We start from the raw sequence: 22500 nt of genomic DNA, 5'->3' as shown, positions 1-22500 counted from the left end.
AAAAAGACTGTTGGTCTGGACATCGGGGCAGCGGCAGCCATGCCGACAGGGGGGGAAATCGGCAGCGCAGATTTGTGCAGCTGCAGGTTCGTCGGGGAAATCGGCAGCGCAGATTTTTCGATGAACATGGGCTGGAAGATGGACTGTCCAGGCCAGGCAGGGAAATTCGTCAAGGGGACACGCTGACGAAACAGCGCTGGTTCAGGCACGGCGGGCAGTGTTGGAATCGGCAGCGCCGACGAAATCGGCAAAGTCGGCAGAATCGGCAGCGGGTGCTGGCGATGAGTCTGGACGATTTATAGTCCAGGGCTTGATGGAAAAGACTGTTGGTCCAGACAATGGGGCAGTGGCAGCGCGGATTTGTGCAGCTGCAGGTTCGTCGGGGAAAATCGGCAGCGCAGATTTTTCGACGAACAGGGGCTGGACCGGCCGGGCCAGGCAGGAAAATTCGTCAGGGGGGCACGCTGACGAAAAGAGGGGCTGCCGCGTGGAAAATCGGCAGCGCAGATTTTTCGACGAACAGGGGCTGGACTGGCCGGGCCAGGCAGGAAAATTCGTCAGGGGGGCACGCTGACGAAAAGAGGGGCTGCCGCGTGGAAAATCGGCAGCGCAGATTTTTCGACGAACAGGGGCTGGACGCTGGACTGGGCCAGGCAGGAAAATTCGTCAGGGGGCACGCTGACGAAAAGAGGGGCTGCCGCGTGGAAAATCGGCAGCGCAGATTTTTCGACGAACATTCGTCAGGGGGGCACGCTGACGAAAAGAGGGGCTGCCGCGTGGAAAATCGGCAGCGCAGATTTTTCGACGAACATTCGTCAGGGGGGCACGCTGAGGAAAACAGGGGCTGCCGCGTGGAAAATCGGCAGCGCAGATTTTTCGACGAACAGGGGCTGGATGCTGGACCGGCCGGGCCAGGCAGGAAAATTCGTCAGGGGGGCACGCTGACGAAAAGAGGGGCTGCCGCGTGGAAAATCGGCAGCGCAGATTTTTCGACGAACAGGGGCTGGACTGGCCGGGCCAGGCAGGAAAATTCGTCAGGGGGGCACGCTGACGAAAAGAGGGGCTGCCGCGTGGAAAATCGGCAGCGCAGATTTTTCGACAAAAGGGGCTGGACGCTGGACTGGGCCAGGCACGAAAATTCGTCAGGGGGGCACGCTGACTGCTTGGCCGCTTTTTATGTTCGGCTTGTTTTAACTCGCAAGTGCACGAGTGTGCGATGTAGCAATTAACTCGGTAAGATCGAGGTCATATCCACAGAGAGCTAGATCTGGAAATTAAGCTAGGTAACAAAACAAAACTCAAGAGAAATTAAATTAACAATAACTTGGTTGAAAATGATTGATGGATTTGTTTTCAAAGATGAAAAAGTGTAAATAGATTTTAAATGACAAGAAAAAGTAAGTCTTGGTCCAAATCAATTTTAATGGTGATGTATTGGTGATTCCTTTAACATATATAAGATAACTCAACCTAATATCAACGATGGTGATATTAGATCGGAAGATATTACAATGAAGTTTAAAAGGATGAAGATTGATTATTGCTTAAGAATGTACAAGTATTTTCATATTAAGTAAGACATTGAATCAAGCAATCTCTATACCAAAACTAAGGTTTGTGCATAAAAATTCAAGATTATAACATTACCTAAATGATTTCTAAAATTTCTTTGCAATAATAAACATTCATGAAGAAAATGAAAAGATAGACATTAAGATTCATTCATATCTTAAAGAACTCACCTCAACCACCATCATCCTTGATTTGGATCCAAGAAGAAGATTAGCCAACCATGATTAGATATAATAACACTTCAATAAACATAAAATGACTTGAATCAAACTGAAATAATGAGTTTTACAAGCTAAAGAACCGAAATCTATAAAGAAGAACACAACACAATTTCAGTAAAAATTCGGACACAAATCTGACTCTAACTTTGGACAGCAATTCGACCCTTTTAGAAGCCTCTCCTGGAGATGGCTATTAGAGACATATTTATAGGCCATTCTGTTAGCTTTCCAGATCATTAAAGAACAGCTCATTTGGAAATCTGAGTCAAAAGTTATGGACAAAACACCAAAAGGTGTTCTGGAAAATCAAACCAGGCCAGCTTGGAGAACACTTTGGTGCACGTTTTTCTTCCTCCTTTATGAGTTGTCTCTTTCTTCTTTTGACCCAAAATAATGTCACAATGTCCCCTCCAGCTTTCCATCCATGTGCTTGCCCTCTTGGATCAATGAATTACCCAAATAAATCAAATGTTATTTATTATGTGGACATGTAGGATCATGGATTGTGTTTGGGCTGATTTGGAAGGTGATTTGGGGCTGATTTGGGGCTGATTTGGGGCTGAATTTAAGCATCAAATAAGGATACAAATGTACCTATTATTTGGGCTAAGATTGACTTTGAAACCTTGAGTGTTTGATGGTTGAAGTTTGCACACAACATAAGGCATGTTTGGGCTTGAAATAAATCATATGATATTCTTTTCTAGAATTGGACTTGAATTGATTTTTGGGGCAAATTTGGAGCACTTATTTGAACCAAGATTTGCTTCAATCTTCAACTAAATTTCTCTTCAATTCTTTGTTCCGAATTCCGACGTTGAATTTTCTGAAATAATTCATTTAAGCTCCAAAAACCTATCGAGACATTAAAAGAAACTTCATTACTAAAAAGCACATCAATTATTATAAAAAACCCAAATAAAAATAATAAATACATATGTAAAATAAGAGACTTAATGATACTTTTGATGCACAATCACACCCCCCAACTTAGATTTTGCTAGTCCTCAAGCAAAACAAAACATAAAACCTTTGAAATAAAAAGAATAATAATAACATAATTAGGCTCGACTCATCACACTTAAAGGACATATCATGCAAACATTGGTATCTTTAACTTAGTGTACACAATAACAAATAAAGAAAAATAAGCATACTCACATTCTCTAAATCAAACATCCATACAAAATTCCAAATTCAATCGTATTTATCATGCAACCAACATAATTGATTCACGCAAAAACTCAACTTGTAATCTTCCCTTCTTACTACTACAAACAAGGTAGCAAACTAGAGAAATATCTATATATATTTTTTTCTTTTTTCTTTTTTTTTTCTTTTTTTTTTTGAAGATATTATTTATTCTTTTTCTTTAAGTGGTCACTTCCCTTTTGACGCGAATACAAACATTTGTGATGAATGCACCCGGTTACTCACAAAGTCACAAACTTAAAGTGCTTTGCATACTCATATTTCAAGCTGCCGTTTGACGTAAAGATAAACATTTGTGATGAATACCCCTAGTTACTGAGCAACTCAAAACATTGGAGTAGATAGAATTTTGTACACATTTGTGTAATAATGATTACTCTATTTACTTAAACCTTGTTTAGGACTAGATCAAAAGGGATGATCACAAGTAAAGCATCACACTCATCTTTCATGCATAATCACACAACTCACACAACTTTTACAAGGAAAGATGTACTTCAATAATCTTAAGAAAAAAGTATGCTATATCTTGCTTTATAAGATATTATCTATCCCAAATTAAAGCATGCAATGTTCAACACAATAATGAATCCAAAAATGTAATGTTGATCTTAAACAAGTCTCATTCACATACGAATGCAAGTTTTTTTTTTTTTAACAAGCATGGTTATCTCAAGCATTCAACATAATCAAATATCTAAAATTAAGTTTTTCATTATCCTCAATGTAAAAAAGAAAGAGAAGAAAAGTATAAAGATTAGAAAACTGTTACTCCCCTTTTGTTCTCAATGATGAATGTCTGATTGAATTGGACATGAGCTGACTTCTTGCTTGATTTTTTTTACCTGCATATCACAACTAAAAGAAAACATTGATGTTTTTTTTTTTTTTTTTGAAAATAAAGAACCTCACACCCCCCCAACTTAAAATAATGCATTGTCCCTAATGCATGAACAAGAAAATATAAGAGATGGAAGAAAGAGAAAAAAAAATAAAAATAAAAATGAAAAAAATAAAAATAAAAATTCATTACTTCTGATACTACAATGGTATTGGATCTTCAAGATCCAATGTCTCAACTTCAGCCACAAAGTTTTCAAGATAAGGTTTCAATCGATGACCATTTACTTTGAAAACATTTCCATTCTTAGGATTTTCTACCTCAAATGCACCATGCTCAGAGATGGATTTAATCACAAATGGACCAATCCATTTTGTCCTTAACTTCCCAGGAAAGAGATGTAATCGTGAATTATACAAGAGAACCTTTTGACCAACATGAAAGGATTTTCTAAAGAATGGAAATGGGTTGGACTAACCCATTTTGAGTTTGCAATGGGGTAAATGATACCCGCATCAAGTAGCTTAAGCACTTCACATCTTACTACTTCCTTCATGTTTGGGTTCAATCGTCTTTGCATTTGCCTCACAGTTTTAGCCTCTTCTTCAAGATAGATTCTATGTGTACATAAAAGAGGGCTAATTCCTTTCAAGTCAGTAATAGTCCACCCAATTGCTTTTTTGTGTTTTCTCACCACTCTCAAAAGTTCTTGTTCCTGCTCTATGCTAAGTTTTGATGAAATCACAATAGGATATGATTCATCTTCCCCTAGAAATGCATACTTAAGATCACTCGGTAAAGGCTTCCTTTCTGGTTTATAAGGTTGGACAAGAGATGCCTCAGCTTTCACTTGGGGTGAAATCAAAGGCTCAAACGATGGGGTCCATTGACCTATTGACATAAGAGGCATTGGATCTAGATAAGTCTCGAGTTCTCTTACTTCCTCATCAACACATTCCAAAGAATAAAATCTTTCATTCATATCTTAAAGAACTCACCTCAACCACCATCATCCTTGATTTGGATCCAAGAAGAAGATTAGCCAACCATGATTAGATATAATAACACTTTAATAAACATAAAATGACTTGAATCAAACTGAAATAATGAGTTTTACAAGCTAAAGAACCGAAATCTATAAAGAAGAACACAACACAATTTCAGTAAAAATTCGGACACAAATCTGACTCTAACTTTGGACAGCAATTCGACCCTGTTTGAAGCCTCCCCTGGAGATGGCTATTAGAGACATATTTATAGGCCATTCTGTTAGCTTTCCAGATCATTAAAGAACAGCTCATTTGGACATCTGAGTCAAAAGTTATGGACAAAACACCGAAAGGTGTTCTGGAAAATCAAACCAGGCCAGCTTGGAGAACACTTTGGTGCACGTTTTTCTTCCTCCTTTATGAGTTGTCTCTTTCTTCTTTTGACCCAAAATAATGTCACAATGTCCCCTCCAGCTTTCCATCCATGTGCTTGCCCTCTTGGATCAATGAATTACCCAAATAAATCAAATGTTATTTATTATGTGGACATGTAGGATCATGGATTGTGTTTGGGCTGATTTGGAAGGTGATTTGGGGCTGATTTGGGGCTGAATTTAAGCATCAAATAAGGATACAAATGTACCTATTATTTGGGCTAAGATTGACTTTGAAACCTTGAGTGTTTGATGGTTGAAGTTTGCACACAACATAAGGCATGTTTGGGCTTGAAATAAATCATATGATATTCTTTTCTAGAATTGGACTTGAATTGATTTTTGGGGCAAATTTGGAGCACTTATTTGAACCAAGATTTGCTTCAATCTTCAACTAAATTTCTCTTCAATTCTTTGTTCCGAATTCCGACGTTGAATTTTCTGAAATAATTCATTTAAGCTCCAAAAACCTATCGAGACATTAAAAGAAACTTCATTACTAAAAAGCACATCAATTATTATAAAAAACCCAAATAAAAATAATAAATACATATGTAAAATAAGAGACTTAATGATACTTTTGATGCACAATCACACCCCCCAACTTAGATTTTGCTAGTCCTCAAGCAAAACAAAACATAAAACCTTTGAAATAAAAAGAATAATAATAACATAATTAGGCTCGACTCATCACACTTAAAGGACATATCATGCAAACATTGGTATCTTTAACTTAGTGTACACAATAACAAATAAAGAAAAATAAGCATACTCACATTCTCTAAATCAAACATCCATACAAAATTCCAAATTCAATCGTATTTATCATGCAACCAACATAATTGATTCACGCAAAAACTCAACTTGTAATCTTCCCTTCTTACTACTACAAACAAGGTAGCAAACTAGAGAAATATCTATATATATTTTTTTCTTTTTTCTTTTTTTTTTCTTTTTTTTTTTGAAGATATTATTTATTCTTTTTCTTTAAGTGGTCACTTCCCTTTTGACGCGAATACAAACATTTGTGATGAATGCACCCGGTTACTCACAAAGTCACAAACTTAAAGTGCTTTGCATACTCATATTTCAAGCTGCCGTTTGACGTAAAGATAAACATTTGTGATGAATACCCCTAGTTACTGAGCAACTCAAAACATTGGAGTAGATAGAATTTTGTACACATTTGTGTAATAATGATTACTCTATTTACTTAAACCTTGTTTAGGACTAGATCAAAAGGGATGATCACAAGTAAAGCATCACACTCATCTTTCATGCATAATCACACAACTCACACAACTTTTACAAGGAAAGATGTACTTCAATAATCTTAAGAAAAAAGTATGCTATATCTTGCTTTATAAGATATTATCTATCCCAAATTAAAGCATGCAATGTTCAACACAATAATGAATCCAAAAATGTAATGTTGATCTTAAACAAGTCTCATTCACATACGAATGCAAGTTTTTTTTTTTTTTTTAACAAGCATGGTTATCTCAAGCATTCAACATAATCAAATATCTAAAATTAAGTTTTTCATTATCCTCAATGTAAAAAAGAAAGAGAAGAAAAGTATAAAGATTAGAAAACTGTTACTCCCCTTTTGTTCTCAAGGATGAATGTCTGATTGAATTGGACATGAGCTGACTTCTTGCTTGATTTTTTTTACCTGCATATCACAACTAAAAGAAAACATTGATGTTTTTTTTTTTTTTTTTTGAAAATAAAGAACCTCACACCCCCCCAACTTAAAATAATGCATTGTCCCTAATGCATGAACAAGAAAATATAAGAGATGGAAGAAAGAGAAAAAAAAATAAAAATAAAAATGAAAAAAATAAAAATAAAAACTCATTACTTCTGATACTACAATGGTATTGGATCTTCAAGATCCAATGTCTCAACTTCAGCCACAAAGTTTTCAAGATAAGGTTTCAATCGATGACCATTTACTTTGAAAACATTTCCATTCTTAGGATTTTCTACCTCAAATGCACCATGCTCAGAGATGGATTTAATCACAAATGGACCAATCCATTTTGTCCTTAACTTCCCAGGAAAGAGATGTAATCGTGAATTATACAAGAGAACCTTTTGACCAACATGAAAGGATTTTCTAAAAATGTGTTTATCATGCAAAGCTTTCATCTTATGTTTTGAAATTTTTGCATTTTCAAATGCATCATTTCTCAGCTCCTCTAATTCATCCAATTGAAGCTTTCTATTTTTGCCAACCTCGTTTTCATTATCATTGAATTGCCGGATGGCCCAATATGCACGGTGCTCAATCTCAACAGGGAGATGACAAGGCTTTCCATAAACTAGCCTATAAGGAGACATTCCTAAAGAGGTCTTGTAAGCAGTGCGATATGCCCACAAAGCATCAACTAGTCGTAGGGACCAATCTTTACGGTTTGGATTGACTGTTTTCTCTAGAATGTTCTTGATCTCTCTATTTGCCAACTCAGCTTGGCCACTAGTCTGTGGATGATAGGGGGTACTGACCTTGTGAATTACACTATATTTTCTCATCAAAATCCCAACGGGCTTGTTACAAAAATGCTTACCCCCATCACTAATCATAGCCCGGGGCATGCCAAAACGAGAGAAAATATTTTCTTTCAAGAATTTGACCACAACTCGATGGTCATTGGTTCGAGATGCAATGGCCTCCACCCATTTAGACACATAATCAACAGCTACAAGGATGAATTGGTAACCAAATGAACTTGGAAAAGGTCCCATGAAATCAATCCCCCAACAATCAAATATTTCCAAAACAAGAATGGGGTTTAGGGGCATCATGTTACGCCTAGTAAGGTTACCTAGTCGTTGGCATCGGTCACATGCAACACAGAAGGCATGGACATCTTTGAACATGGTGGGCCAATAAAAACCACACTGCAAGATCTTGGCAGTGGTTTTCTTGGAAGAGAAATGCCCACCACATGCTAATGCATGACAAAAATTAATTACACTTGGAATTTCATGATCAGGGATGCACCGCCTAACAATTTGGTCAGGGCAGTATTTAAATAGGTAGGGGTCATCCCAAAAAAAGGTGCGCACGTTACGCAAGAATTTTTGTTTGTCAAGTTTAGACCAATGAGAAGGAATCTGACTTGTGGCTAGGTAATTTGCTATGTCAGCATACCATGGAGAGCCAATGTAGGAAACAGTACCTGCACAAAATAAATTTTCATCAGCAAAGAATTCATTTATTGGAGATTCATCAATTGTGGTCTCATAGCTTGAAAGACGGGACAAATGATCAGCCACTACATTCTCTACTCCCTTTTTATCTCGAATTTCAAGGTTAAACTCTTGGAGTAAGAGGATCCATCGAATCAAACGTGGCTTGACATCTTGTTTTGTGAGCAAGTATTTCAATGCTGCATGATCAGTAAAAACAATAACAAGAGATCCAACCAAATAAGACCTAAACTTGTCCAATGCAAATACTACAGCTAAAAGTTCTTTTTCAGTTGTAGTGTAATTCAATTGAGCATCATTCAAAGTCTTGCTAGCATAATAAATGACATGAGGTTTCTTATCTTTTCTTTGTCCTAAAACAGCCCCTACCGCAAAATCACTAGCATCACACATCAGTTCAAATGGTAAAGACCAATCAGGAGCTTGCATGATTGGTGCAGTGGTCAACAACCCTTTAAGCTTTTCAAAAGCTTCTTGACATTTTGATGTCCAATCAAATTGAACATCTTGTGACAACAAGTTACACAATGGTTTGGCAATGGTACTAAAAGAATGAATGAATCTTCGGTAAAAACCAGCGTGTCCTAAAAAGGATCTCACATCTTTCACAGTCCGAGGGGTAGGTAATTTTTGAATGACTTCAACCTTTGACTTATCTACCTCTATCCCTTTTGAAGAGACAATGTGACCTAAGACAATGCCATGTGTCACCATAAAATGACATTTCTCCCAATTAAGTACAAGATTCCTCTCTTCACACCTTTCAAGAACTTTTTCTAAATGCATTAGACACAACTCATAAGAATCCCCATAAACTGAAAAATCATCCATGAAAACTTCCAAAAAATTTTCCACCATGTCACTAAAGATACTCATCATACACCTTTGAAAAGTGGCTGGTGCATTACACAAGCCAAAAGGCATTCTTCTATAAGCATAGGTACCAAAAGGACAAGTGAAAGTGGTTTTTTCTTGGTCTTCTAAAGAAATCTCAATTTGGTTGTAACCTGAGTATCCATCAAGAAAACAATAGAAAGCTCTTCCGGCTACTCTTTCAAGCACTTGGTCTAAAAATGGAAGTGGAAAATGGTCCTTCCTAGTCACCATGTTCAACTTACGATAATCAATGCACATACGCCATCCAGTTTGGATTCTAGTTGGTACTAGCTCATTATTTTCATTTTTCACTACCGTGACTCCAGATTTTTTTGGGACAACTTGGGTTGGACTAACCCATTTTGAGTTTGCAATGGGGTAAATGATACCCGCATCAAGTAGCTTAAGCACTTCACATCTTACTACTTCCTTCATGTTTGGGTTCAATCGTCTTTGCATTTGCCTCACAGTTTTAGCCTCTTCTTCAAGATAGATTCTATGTGTACATAAAAGAGGGCTAATTCCTTTCAAGTCAGTAATAGTCCACCCAATTGCTTTTTTGTGTTTTCTCACCACTCTCAAAAGTTCTTGTTCCTGCTCTATGCTAAGTTTTGATGAAATCACAATAGGATATGATTCATCTTCCCCTAGAAATGCATACTTAAGATCACTCGGTAAAGGCTTCCTTTCTGGTTTATAAGGTTGGACAAGAGATGCCTCAGCTTTCACTTGGGGTGAAATCAAAGGCTCAAACGATGGGGTCCATTGACCTATTGACATAAGAGGCATTGGATCTAGATAAGTCTCGAGTTCTCTTACTTCCTCATCAACACATTCCAAAGAATAAAATCTTTCATCATGAATTAAAGTTCTCTCCAATGGATCCTTTATCCATTCTCTCTCAAAGTGTTCTTGACAAACTGTTTGGATCAAATCCACCTCTCTAATGTCCTCGTGTTCACCAATTTGTTTGGAGACATTGAATATGTTCATCTCCACAGTCATGTTCCCAAAAGACAATTTCATCACCCCATTCCTACAGTTGATTAAAGCATTGGATGTAGCTAGGAAAGGTCTACCTAAGATGACTGGGATGGGAGCATTAGAACCTTGAATAGGTGCGGTGTCCAACACTACAAAATCAACAGGAAAGTAGAATTTATCTACTTGGACCAACACATCCTCAACAATACCCCTAGGAATCTTGATTGACCTATCAGCTAATTGAAGGGTGATTCGAGTAGGCTTGATTCCTCCTAAACCTAATTGTTCGTAAACAGTGTAGGGTATCAAATTCACACTTGCTCCTAAATCTAACAAAGCTTGGTCTATCTTATGATTTCCAATAATGCATGAAATGGTAGGACAACCAGGATCTTTGTATTTGGGAGGGGTCTTAAACTGGATGATGGCACTAGCATGTTCAGTTAGAAAGGCTCTTTCTTTCACATTCAATCTCCTTTTGACTGTGCATAAGTCCTTGAGGAACTTTGCATAAGATGGGACTTGTTTAATTGCATCAAGGAGTGGAATGTTGACTTTCACTTGTTTGAACAATTCATAGATTTCTGAGTTCATAAGATCATGTTTAGGTTTCCCTAACCTTTGTGGAAATGGTGCTCTAGGAACAAATTCTAAATCACTCACTTTGACTCCAATTTTGCTTGAATCATCTCCTTTCTCACTCATCTCTTTCTCATTTGTCTCACCTTCTTTGTCACTCAAGCTCTCATTTGTCACTTGTGTTTTGATTTCCTCTTCACTTTGCCTAGATTCCTCCTCCACAATACTTCTAGGAATCCCAAAACCTATAGCTTTGTCAATAATCTTTCCACTTCTAAGGGTAGTGATGGCTTGGACTTGTTCATGGTTTGAAGGTTCACTAGATGAGGATTCACTCATGTGTACCTGACCTCTAGGATTTGGCATTGGTTGAGCTGGGATCTTTCCCTTCTCTTGAATGCTTAGTGATTGAGTCAACTTGGTTAGTTGACTTCGAATGTCATCTAAGGTCCTATTGGTCTGGTCTTGAAATTTATAAGCTTGGTTGTTGATTCCTCCTTGTGTTTGCATGAATTGTTGAAGAGTATCCTCTAGGGATCTCTTATGAGGTGGTTGGTATGTGTTATGTGTGGGAGCATGAAATGGTTGGGGTGGAGGTTGAAATGTTTGAGGTACTGAAGGGCCCTCATTTCTCCATCCAAAATTTGGATGGTTCCTCCATCCAGGATTGTAGGTCTCAGAGTAGGGATTGCCTACTTGGTTTGAAAATGGCTTTCTAACATTACTTGAATCAGAAGTTTGGCCATATAGCACTTCCTTGAAGGCTGGAATGGTAGGACACTCAGTTGTCTTATGCCCTTTGCTCTCACAAACAACACAACTTTCCTCTTGTTGTTCACTCATGACATGCACTTTTTTAATCTCAAGAGACTCTACTTTCCTAGCCAATGAGGTTAATCTAGCATTGAGGTCATCAGTCTCTTTCAATTGGAACTTCCCACTTGAATGAGAAATGGTGTTTCTAGACTCGACATGAAGTGGGAGAGAAGTCTCCCATTGCTTTGTGTTTTCAGCCAATTGATCAAAGAAATCAAAGGCTTCACTTGGTTCTTTGTCATAAAACTCACCATTACACATGGTTGACACTAGCTTTTTAAAATCTGCGGTAAGAGAGTCGTAGAAGAAACTCACTAACCTCCACATCTCAAAACCATGGTGGGGGCATGCATTTAACAAGTCTTTAAACCTTTCCCAAGCTTGGTGAAATGACTCATTTGGACTACAAGAAAAATTCATCATTTGACGTTGTAAGGCTGCCGTTCTATGAGTGGGGAAGTATTTTTTCAAAAATTCAGCTTGCATTTCTCTCCATGTACCTATAGACCTAGGACGCAAGGAGTTTAGCCAAAGCTTGGCTTTATCCTTTAGAGAGAATGGGAACAATTTAAGACGAATAGTTTCCTCGGTGCATGTTCTATCAATAAAAGTATTACATACCTCTTCAAAGTCTTTAATGTGTATGTATGGATTTTCAGAATCCATACCGTGAAATGTGGGAAGAAGTTGAATCATGCCCGGTTTCAAATTGAAAGCTTGTTGGTTAAGAGGTAAGATAATACACGAAGGTGTACTTTGTCTAGCCGGGTGAAGATACTCTCTAAGAGTTCGAAAATTAGGTTGATCATTGAATTGTGGAGGTCCATTACCTTGAACACTCCCTTCACCCTCTACATCTTCAACATTAGCCATGATAAAAAAACAATAATATAACAATTATATGAATACGAAAGGAAAGGAAAAGAAAAAGAAAAAGAAAAAAAAGATTGCAAATAAAAGTAAATGAAACGTAAAAGATAAAGTAATAGCTCAAAAATAAAAATACAACAAATTAAGAAATTCACTCTCTAACTAATAAGCAATAGTAACAACAATAAACATTAAAAGATAATTATAACAAGCATGAATAAAAGGCGGTAATACCGGCCAAGCACTTCAAACAATAAATATAAGAAAAATAACAACAATAAACAACAAAATAAAATAAAATGAACAAAAGGCGGTAGTACCGGCCAAGCACTTCAGACAATAAATATAAGAAAAATAACAACAATAAACAACAAAATAAAATAAAATGAACAAAAGGCGGTAGTACCGGCCAAGCACTTCAGACAATAAATATAAGAAAAATAACAACAATGAACAACAAAATAAAATAAAATGAACAAAAGGCGGTAGTACCAGCCTTATAATATAAACAATAAATATTATAAACTAATTAGAATAGACAATAAAAAAAAAATGGTTGAACCAACAAAAATCCAACAATTAATAGTCCAGTCCACAGTCCAATATCCGAAAAGTTGAGGTCAAATTAAATTTTTTTTAGGCGGTAAAACCAGCCATTTGATTTTTTATTTTTATGTATTTTTTTTGTTTTCCAATAATCAAATAGAAATTTGTTACCTTTGCTTGCTAGCTCCCCGGCAACGGCGCCAAAATTGCTTGACCGCTTTTTATGTTCGGCTTGTTTTAACTCGCAAGTGCACGAGTGTGCGATGTAGCAATTAACTCGGTAAGATCGAGGTCATATCCACAGAGAGCTAGATCTGGAAATTAAGCTAGGTAACAAAACAAAACTCAAGAGAAATTAAATTAACAATAACTTGGTTGAAAATGATTGATGGATTTGTTTTCAAAGATGAAAAAGTGTAAATAGATTTTAAATGACAAGAAAAAGTAAGTCTTGGTCCAAATCAATTTTAATGGTGATGTATTGGTGATTCCTTTAACATATATAAGATAACTCAACCTAATATCAACGATGGTGATATTAGATCGGAAGATATTACAATGAAGTTTAAAAGGATGAAGATTGATTATTGCTTAAGAATGTACAAGTATTTTCATATTAAGTAAGACATTGAATCAAGCAATCTCTATACCAAAACTAAGGTTTGTGCATAAAAATTCAAGATTATAACATTACCTAAATGATTTCTAAAATTTCTTTGCAATAATAAACATTCATGAAGAAAATGAAAAGATAGACATTAAGATTCATTCATATCTTAAAGAACTCACCTCAACCACCATCATAAAAAAAATAAAAAAAAAAATAAAATAAAAACTCATTACTTCTGATACTACAATGGTATTGGATCTTCAAGATCCAATGTCTCAACTTCAGCCACAAAGTTTTCAAGATAAGGTTTCAATCGATGACCATTTACTTTGAAAACATTTCCATTCTTAGGATTTTCTACCTCAAATGCACCATGCTCAGAGATGGATTTAATCACAAATGGACCAATCCATTTTGTCCTTAACTTCCCAGGAAAGAGATGTAATCGTGAATTATACAAGAGAACCTTTTGACCAACATGAAAGGATTTTCTAAAAATGTGTTTATCATGCAAAGCTTTCATCTTATGTTTTGAAATTTTTGCATTTTCAAATGCATCATTTCTCAGCTCCTCTAATTCATCCAATTGAAGCTTTCTATTTTTGCCAACCTCGTTTTCATTATCATTGAATTGCCGGATGGCCCAATATGCACGGTGCTCAATCTCAACAGGGAGATGACAAGGCTTTCCATAAACTAGCCTATAAGGAGACATTCCTAAAGAGGTCTTGTAAGCAGTGCGATATGCCCACAAAGCATCAACTAGTCGTAGGGACCAATCTTTACGGTTTGGATTGACTGTTTTCTCTAGAATGTTCTTGATCTCCCTATTTGCCAACTCAGCTTGGCCACTAGTCTGTGGATGATAGGGGCTACTGACCTTGTGAATTACACTATATTTTCTCATCAAAATCCCAACGGGCTTGTTACAAAAATGCTTACCCCCATCACTAATCATAGCCCGGGGCATGCCAAAACGAGAGAAAATATTTTCTTTCAAGAATTTGACCACAACTCGATGGTCATTGGTTCGAGATGCAATGGCCTCCACCCATTTAGACACATAATCAACAGCTACAAGGATGAATTGGTAACCAAATGAACTTGGAAAAGGTCCCATGAAATCAATCCCCCAACAATCAAATATTTCCAAAACAAGAATGGGGTTTAGGGGCATCATGTTACGCCTAGTAAGGTTACCTAGTCGTTGGCATCGGTCACATGCAACACAGAAGGCATGGACATCTTTGAACATGGTGGGCCAATAAAAACCACACTGCAAGATCTTGGCAGTGGTTTTCTTGGAAGAGAAATGCCCACCACATGCTAATGCATGACAAAAATTAATTACACTTGGAATTTCATGATCAGGGATGCACCGCCTAACAATTTGGTCAGGGCAGTATTTAAATAGGTAGGGGTCATCCCAAAAAAAGGTGCGCACGTTACGCAAGAATTTTTGTTTGTCAAGTTTAGACCAATGAGAAGGAATCTGACTTGTGGCTAGGTAATTTGCTATGTCAGCATACCATGGAGAGCCAATGTAGGAAACAGTACCTGCACAAAATAAATTTTCATCAGCAAAGAATTCATTTATTGGAGATTCATCAATTGTGGTCTCATAGCTTGAAAGACGGGACAAATGATCAGCCACTACATTCTCTACTCCCTTTTTATCTCGAATTTCAAGGTTAAACTCTTGGAGTAAGAGGATCCATCGAATCAAACGTGGCTTGACATCTTGTTTTGTGAGCAAGTATTTCAATGCTGCATGATCAGTAAAAACAATAACAAGAGATCCAACCAAATAAGACCTAAACTTGTCCAATGCAAATACTACAGCTAAAAGTTCTTTTTCAGTTGTAGTGTAATTCAATTGAGCATCATTCAAAGTCTTGCTAGCATAATAAATGACATGAGGTTTCTTATCTTTTCTTTGTCCTAAAACAGCCCCTACCGCAAAATCACTAGCATCACACATCAGTTCAAATGGTAAAGACCAATCAGGAGCTTGCATGATTGGTGCAGTGGTCAACAACCCTTTAAGCTTTTCAAAAGCTTCTTGACATTTTGATGTCCAATCAAATTGAACATCTTGTGACAACAAGTTACACAATGGTTTGGCAATGGTACTAAAAGAATGAATGAATCTTCGGTAAAAACCAGCGTGTCCTAAAAAGGATCTCACATCTTTCACAGTCCGAGGGGTAGGTAATTTTTGAATGACTTCAACCTTTGACTTATCTACCTCTATCCCTTTTGAAGAGACAATGTGACCTAAGACAATGCCATGTGTCACCATAAAATGACATTTCTCCCAATTAAGTACAAGATTCCTCTCTTCACACCTTTCAAGAACTTTTTCTAAATGCATTAGACACAACTCATAAGAATCCCCATAAACTGAAAAATCATCCATGAAAACTTCCAAAAAATTTTCCACCATGTCACTAAAGATACTCATCATACACCTTTGAAAAGTGGCTGGTGCATTACACAAGCCAAAAGGCATTCTTCTATAAGCATAGGTACCAAAAGGACAAGTGAAAGTGGTTTTTTCTTGGTCTTCTAAAGAAATCTCAATTTGGTTGTAACCTGAGTATCCATCAAGAAAACAATAGAAAGCTCTTCCGGCTACTCTTTCAAGCACTTGGTCTAAAAATGGAAGTGGAAAATGGTCCTTCCTAGTCACCATGTTCAACTTACGATAATCAATGCACATACGCCATCCAGTTTGGATTCTAGTTGGTACTAGCTCATTATTTTCATTTTTCACTACCGTGACTCCAGATTTTTTTGGGACAACTTGGGTTGGACTAACCCATTTTGAGTTTGCAATGGGGTAAATGATACCCGCATCAAGTAGCTTAAGCACTTCACATCTTACTACTTCCTTCATGTTTGGGTTCAATCGTCTTTGCATTTGCCTCACAGTTTTAGCCTCTTCTTCAAGATAGATTCTATGTGTACATAAAAGAGGGCTAATTCCTTTCAAGTCAGTAATAGTCCACCCAATTGCTTTTTTGTGTTTTCTCACCACTCTCAAAAGTTCTTGTTCCTGCTCTATGCTAAGTTTTGATGAAATCACAATAGGATATGATTCATCTTCCCCTAGAAATGCATACTTAAGATCACTCGGTAAAGGCTTCCTTTCTGGTTTATAAGGTTGGACAAGAGATGCCTCAGCTTTCACTTGGGGTGAAATCAAAGGCTCAAACGATGGGGTCCATTGACCTATTGACATAAGAGGCATTGGATCTAGATAAGTCTCGAGTTCTCTTACTTCCTCATCAACACATTCCAAAGAATAAAATCTTTCATCATGAATTAAAGTTCTCTCCAATGGATCCTTTATCCATTCTCTCTCAAAGTGTTCTTGACAAACTGTTTGGATCAAATCCACCTCTCTAATGTCCTCGTGTTCACCAATTTGTTTGGAGACATTGAATATGTTCATCTCCACAGTCATGTTCCCAAAAGACAATTTCATCACCCCATTCCTACAGTTGATTAAAGCATTGGATGTAGCTAGGAAAGGTCTACCTAAGATGACTGGGATGGGAGCATTAGAACCTTGAATAGGTGCGGTGTCCAACACTACAAAATCAACAGGAAAGTAGAATTTATCTACTTGGACCAACACATCCTCAACAATACCCCTAGGAATCTTGATTGACCTATCAGCTAATTGAAGGGTGATTCGAGTAGGCTTGATTCCTCCTAAACCTAATTGTTCGTAAACAGTGTAGGGTATCAAATTCACACTTGCTCCTAAATCTAACAAAGCTTGGTCTATCTTATGATTTCCAATAATGCATGAAATGGTAGGACAACCAGGATCTTTGTATTTGGGAGGGGTCTTAAACTGGATGATGGCACTAGCATGTTCAGTTAGAAAGGCTCTTTCTTTCACATTCAATCTCCTTTTGACTGTGCATAAGTCCTTGAGGAACTTTGCATAAGATGGGACTTGTTTAATTGCATCAAGGAGTGGAATGTTGACTTTCACTTGTTTGAACAATTCATAGATTTCTGAGTTCATAAGATCATGTTTAGGTTTCCCTAACCTTTGTGGAAATGGTGCTCTAGGAACAAATTCTAAATCACTCACTTTGACTCCAATTTTGCTTGAATCATCTCCTTTCTCACTCATCTCTTTCTCATTTGTCTCACCTTCTTTGTCACTCAAGCTCTCATTTGTCACTTGTGTTTTGATTTCCTCTTCACTTTGCCTAGATTCCTCCTCCACAATACTTCTAGGAATCCCAAAACCTATAGCTTTGTCAATAATCTTTCCACTTCTAAGGGTAGTGATGGCTTGGACTTGTTCATGGTTTGAAGGTTCACTAGATGAGGATTCACTCATGTGTACCTGACCTCTAGGATTTGGCATTGGTTGAGCTGGGATCTTTCCCTTCTCTTGAATGCTTAGTGATTGAGTCAACTTGGTTAGTTGACTTCGAATGTCATCTAAGGTCCTATTGGTCTGGTCTTGAAATTTATAAGCTTGGTTGTTGATTCCTCCTTGTGTTTGCATGAATTGTTGAAGAGTATCCTCTAGGGATCTCTTATGAGGTGGTTGGTATGTGTTATGTGTGGGAGCATGAAATGGTTGGGGTGGAGGTTGAAATGTTTGAGGTACTGAAGGGCCCTCATTTCTCCATCCAAAATTTGGATGGTTCCTCCATCCAGGATTGTAGGTCTCAGAGTAGGGATTGCCTACTTGGTTTGAAAATGGCTTTCTAACATTACTTGAATCAGAAGTTTGGCCATATAGCACTTCCTTGAAGGCTGGAATGGTAGGACACTCAGTTGTCTTATGCCCTTTGCTCTCACAAACAACACAACTTTCCTCTTGTTGTTCACTCATGACATGCACTTTTTTAATCTCAAGAGACTCTACTTTCCTAGCCAATGAGGTTAATCTAGCATTGAGGTCATCAGTCTCTTTCAATTGGAACTTCCCACTTGAATGAGAAATGGTGTTTCTAGACTCGACATGAAGTGGGAGAGAAGTCTCCCATTGCTTTGTGTTTTCAGCCAATTGATCAAAGAAATCAAAGGCTTCACTTGGTTCTTTGTCATAAAACTCACCATTACACATGGTTGACACTAGCTTTTTAAAATCTGCGGTAAGAGAGTCGTAGAAGAAACTCACTAACCTCCACATCTCAAAACCATGGTGGGGGCATGCATTTAACAAGTCTTTAAACCTTTCCCAAGCTTGGTGAAATGACTCATTTGGACTACAAGAAAAATTCATCATTTGACGTTGTAAGGCTGCCGTTCTATGAGTGGGGAAGTATTTTTTCAAAAATTCAGCTTGCATTTCTCTCCATGTACCTATAGACCTAGGACGCAAGGAGTTTAGCCAAAGCTTGGCTTTATCCTTTAGAGAGAATGGGAACAATTTAAGACGAATAGTTTCCTCGGTGCATGTTCTATCAATAAAAGTATTACATACCTCTTCAAAGTCTTTAATGTGTATGTATGGATTTTCAGAATCCATACCGTGAAATGTGGGAAGAAGTTGAATCATGCCCGGTTTCAAATTGAAAGCTTGTTGGTTAAGAGGTAAGATAATACACGAAGGTGTACTTTGTCTAGCCGGGTGAAGATACTCTCTAAGAGTTCGAAAATTAGGTTGATCATTGAATTGTGGAGGTCCATTACCTTGAACACTCCCTTCACCCTCTACATCTTCAACATTAGCCATGATAAAAAAAACAATAATATAACAATTATATGAATACGAAAGGAAAGGAAAAGAAAAAGAAAAAAAAGATTGCAAATAAAAGTAAATGAAACGTAAAAGATAAAGTAATAGCTCAAAAATAAAAATACAACAAATTAAGAAATTCACTCTCTAACTAATAAGCAATAGTAACAACAATAAACATTAAAAGATAATTATAACAAGCATGAATAAAAGGCGGTAATACCGGCCAAGCACTTCAAACAATAAATATAAGAAAAATAACAACAATAAACAACAAAATAAAATAAAATGAATAAAAGGCGGTAGTACCGGCCAAGCACTTCAGACAATAAATATAAGAAAAATAACAACAATAAACAACAAAATAAAATAAAATGAACAAAAGGCGGTAGTACCGGCCAAGCACTTCAGACAATAAATATAAAAAAAATAACAACAATAAACAACAAAATAAAATAAAATAAACAAGAGGCGGTAAAACCAGCCTTATAATATAAACAATAAATATTATAAACTAATTAGAATAGACAATAAAAGAAAAATGGTTGAACCAACAAAAATCCAACAATTAATAGTCCAGTCCACAGTCCAATATCCGAAAAGTTGAGGTCAAATTAAATTTTTTTTAGGCGGTAAAACCAGCCATTTGATTTTTTATTTTTATGTATTTTTTTTGTTTTCCAATAATCAAATAGAAATTTGTTACCTTTGCTTGCTAGCTCCCCGGCAACGGCGCCAAAATTGCTTGGCCGCTTTTTATGTTCGGCTTGTTTTAACTCGCAAGTGCACGAGTGTGCGATGTAGCAATTAACTCGGTAAGATCGAGGTCATATCCACAGAGAGCTAGATCTGGAAATTAAGCTAGGTAACAAAACAAAACTCAAGAGAAATTAAATTAACAATAACTTGGTTGAAAATGATTGATGGATTTGTTTTCAAAGATGAAAAAGTGTAAATAGATTTTAAATGACAAGAAAAAGTAAGTCTTGGTCCAAATCAATTTTAATGGTGATGTATTGGTGATTCCTTTAACATATATAAGATAACTCAACCTAATATCAACGATGGTGATATTAGATCGGAAGATATTACAATGAAGTTTAAAAGGATGAAGATTGATTATTGCTTAAGAATGTACAAGTATTTTCATATTAAGTAAGACATTGAATCAAGCAATCTCTATACCAAAACTAAGGTTTGTGCATAAAAATTCAAGATTATAACATTACCTAAATGATTTCTAAAATTTCTTTGCAATAATAAACATTCATGAAGAAAATGAAAAGATAGACATTAAGATTCATTCATATCTTAAAGAACTCACCTCAACCACCATCATCCTTGATTTGGATCCAAGAAGAAGATTAGCCAACCATGATTAGATATAATAACACTTCAATAAACATAAAATGACTTGAATCAAACTGAAATAATGAGTTTTACAAGCTAAAGAACCGAAATCTATAAAGAAGAACACAACACAATTTCAGTAAAAATTCGGACACAAATCTGACTCTAACTTTGGACAGCAATTCGACCCTTTTAGAAGCCTCTCCTGGAGATGGCTATTAGAGACATATTTATAGGCCATTCTGTTAGCTTTCCAGATCATTAAAGAACAGCTCATTTGGAAATCTGAGTCAAAAGTTATGGACAAAACACCAAAAGGTGTTCTGGAAAATCAAACCAGGCCAGCTTGGAGAACACTTTGGTGCACGTTTTTCTTCCTCCTTTATGAGTTGTCTCTTTCTTCTTTTGACCCAAAATAATGTCACAATGTCCCCTCCAGCTTTCCATCCATGTGCTTGCCCTCTTGGATCAATGAATTACCCAAATAAATCAAATGTTATTTATTATGTGGACATGTAGGATCATGGATTGTGTTTGGGCTGATTTGGAAGGTGATTTGGGGCTGATTTGGGGCTGATTTGGGGCTGAATTTAAGCATCAAATAAGGATACAAATGTACCTATTATTTGGGCTAAGATTGACTTTGAAACCTTGAGTGTTTGATGGTTGAAGTTTGCACACAACATAAGGCATGTTTGGGCTTGAAATAAATCATATGATATTCTTTTCTAGAATTGGACTTGAATTGATTTTTGGGGCAAATTTGGAGCACTTATTTGAACCAAGATTTGCTTCAATCTTCAACTAAATTTCTCTTCAATTCTTTGTTCCGAATTCCGACGTTGAATTTTCTGAAATAATTCATTTAAGCTCCAAAAACCTATCGAGACATTAAAAGAAACTTCATTACTAAAAAGCACATCAATTATTATAAAAAACCCAAATAAAAATAATAAATACATATGTAAAATAAGAGACTTAATGATACTTTTGATGCACAATCACTGACGAAAACAGGGGCTGCCGCGTGGAATGGCAGCCTACACGCAGATGCGAATTCGGCAGCGCACGATGGCTTGAGCAGGTCATGGGTTCGACTTGGCGCGATCTGAAACCTGGACGAGGGACTGTCGACGCTGGACGAGCCAGCGCGGTGGCCTGTCGTGCCCCGTTCAGGGGGGGCCTGCCGCGGAGACAGCCCTCGCGGGCTCGACAGCGCAGGCCAGCGTCCCCGACGTCGCTGGCCGCGGCAGGCGAGCTGCCGGGGTTCCCGCATTCCTACAAGAAAACGTCGTGCTTTCCACATGAAACCAATCCAATAAAATCAGCCATATTTTTATGAGGCTGCCCACTGAATTTGGGGTCATTCCGGGCCGGTTCCTAGTTTTGCGGATTTACTCGATTTCTAATGGTAGGAAAATTAAAACAAATACTTCCCGACCTCGAAAAATTCTGGGAAAATTAATGAAGGTGGATTGGATTTTTGCCAACCTCTGTGCAAAATTTCAGCTCAAAATACCAAGAAATGAATTTTTTAGAGGGGGGGTGACAGCTGGGACCTAGTAGTGTCTCCCCCTGCCAGAGCTGCAATGACACTTATTGCTCTTTAGGGAGCCACCAGGCCGGCGCCCCTCAAAGACCACACGCGCGCGCGCGCCCGCC

The sequence above is a fragment of the Populus nigra genome, chromosome 2 (assembly GCF_951802175.1).
Source record: "Populus nigra chromosome 2, ddPopNigr1.1, whole genome shotgun sequence".
Lineage (NCBI taxonomy): Eukaryota > Viridiplantae > Streptophyta > Magnoliopsida > Malpighiales > Salicaceae > Populus > Populus nigra.
Note: the sequence above shows the minus strand (reverse complement) of the source record.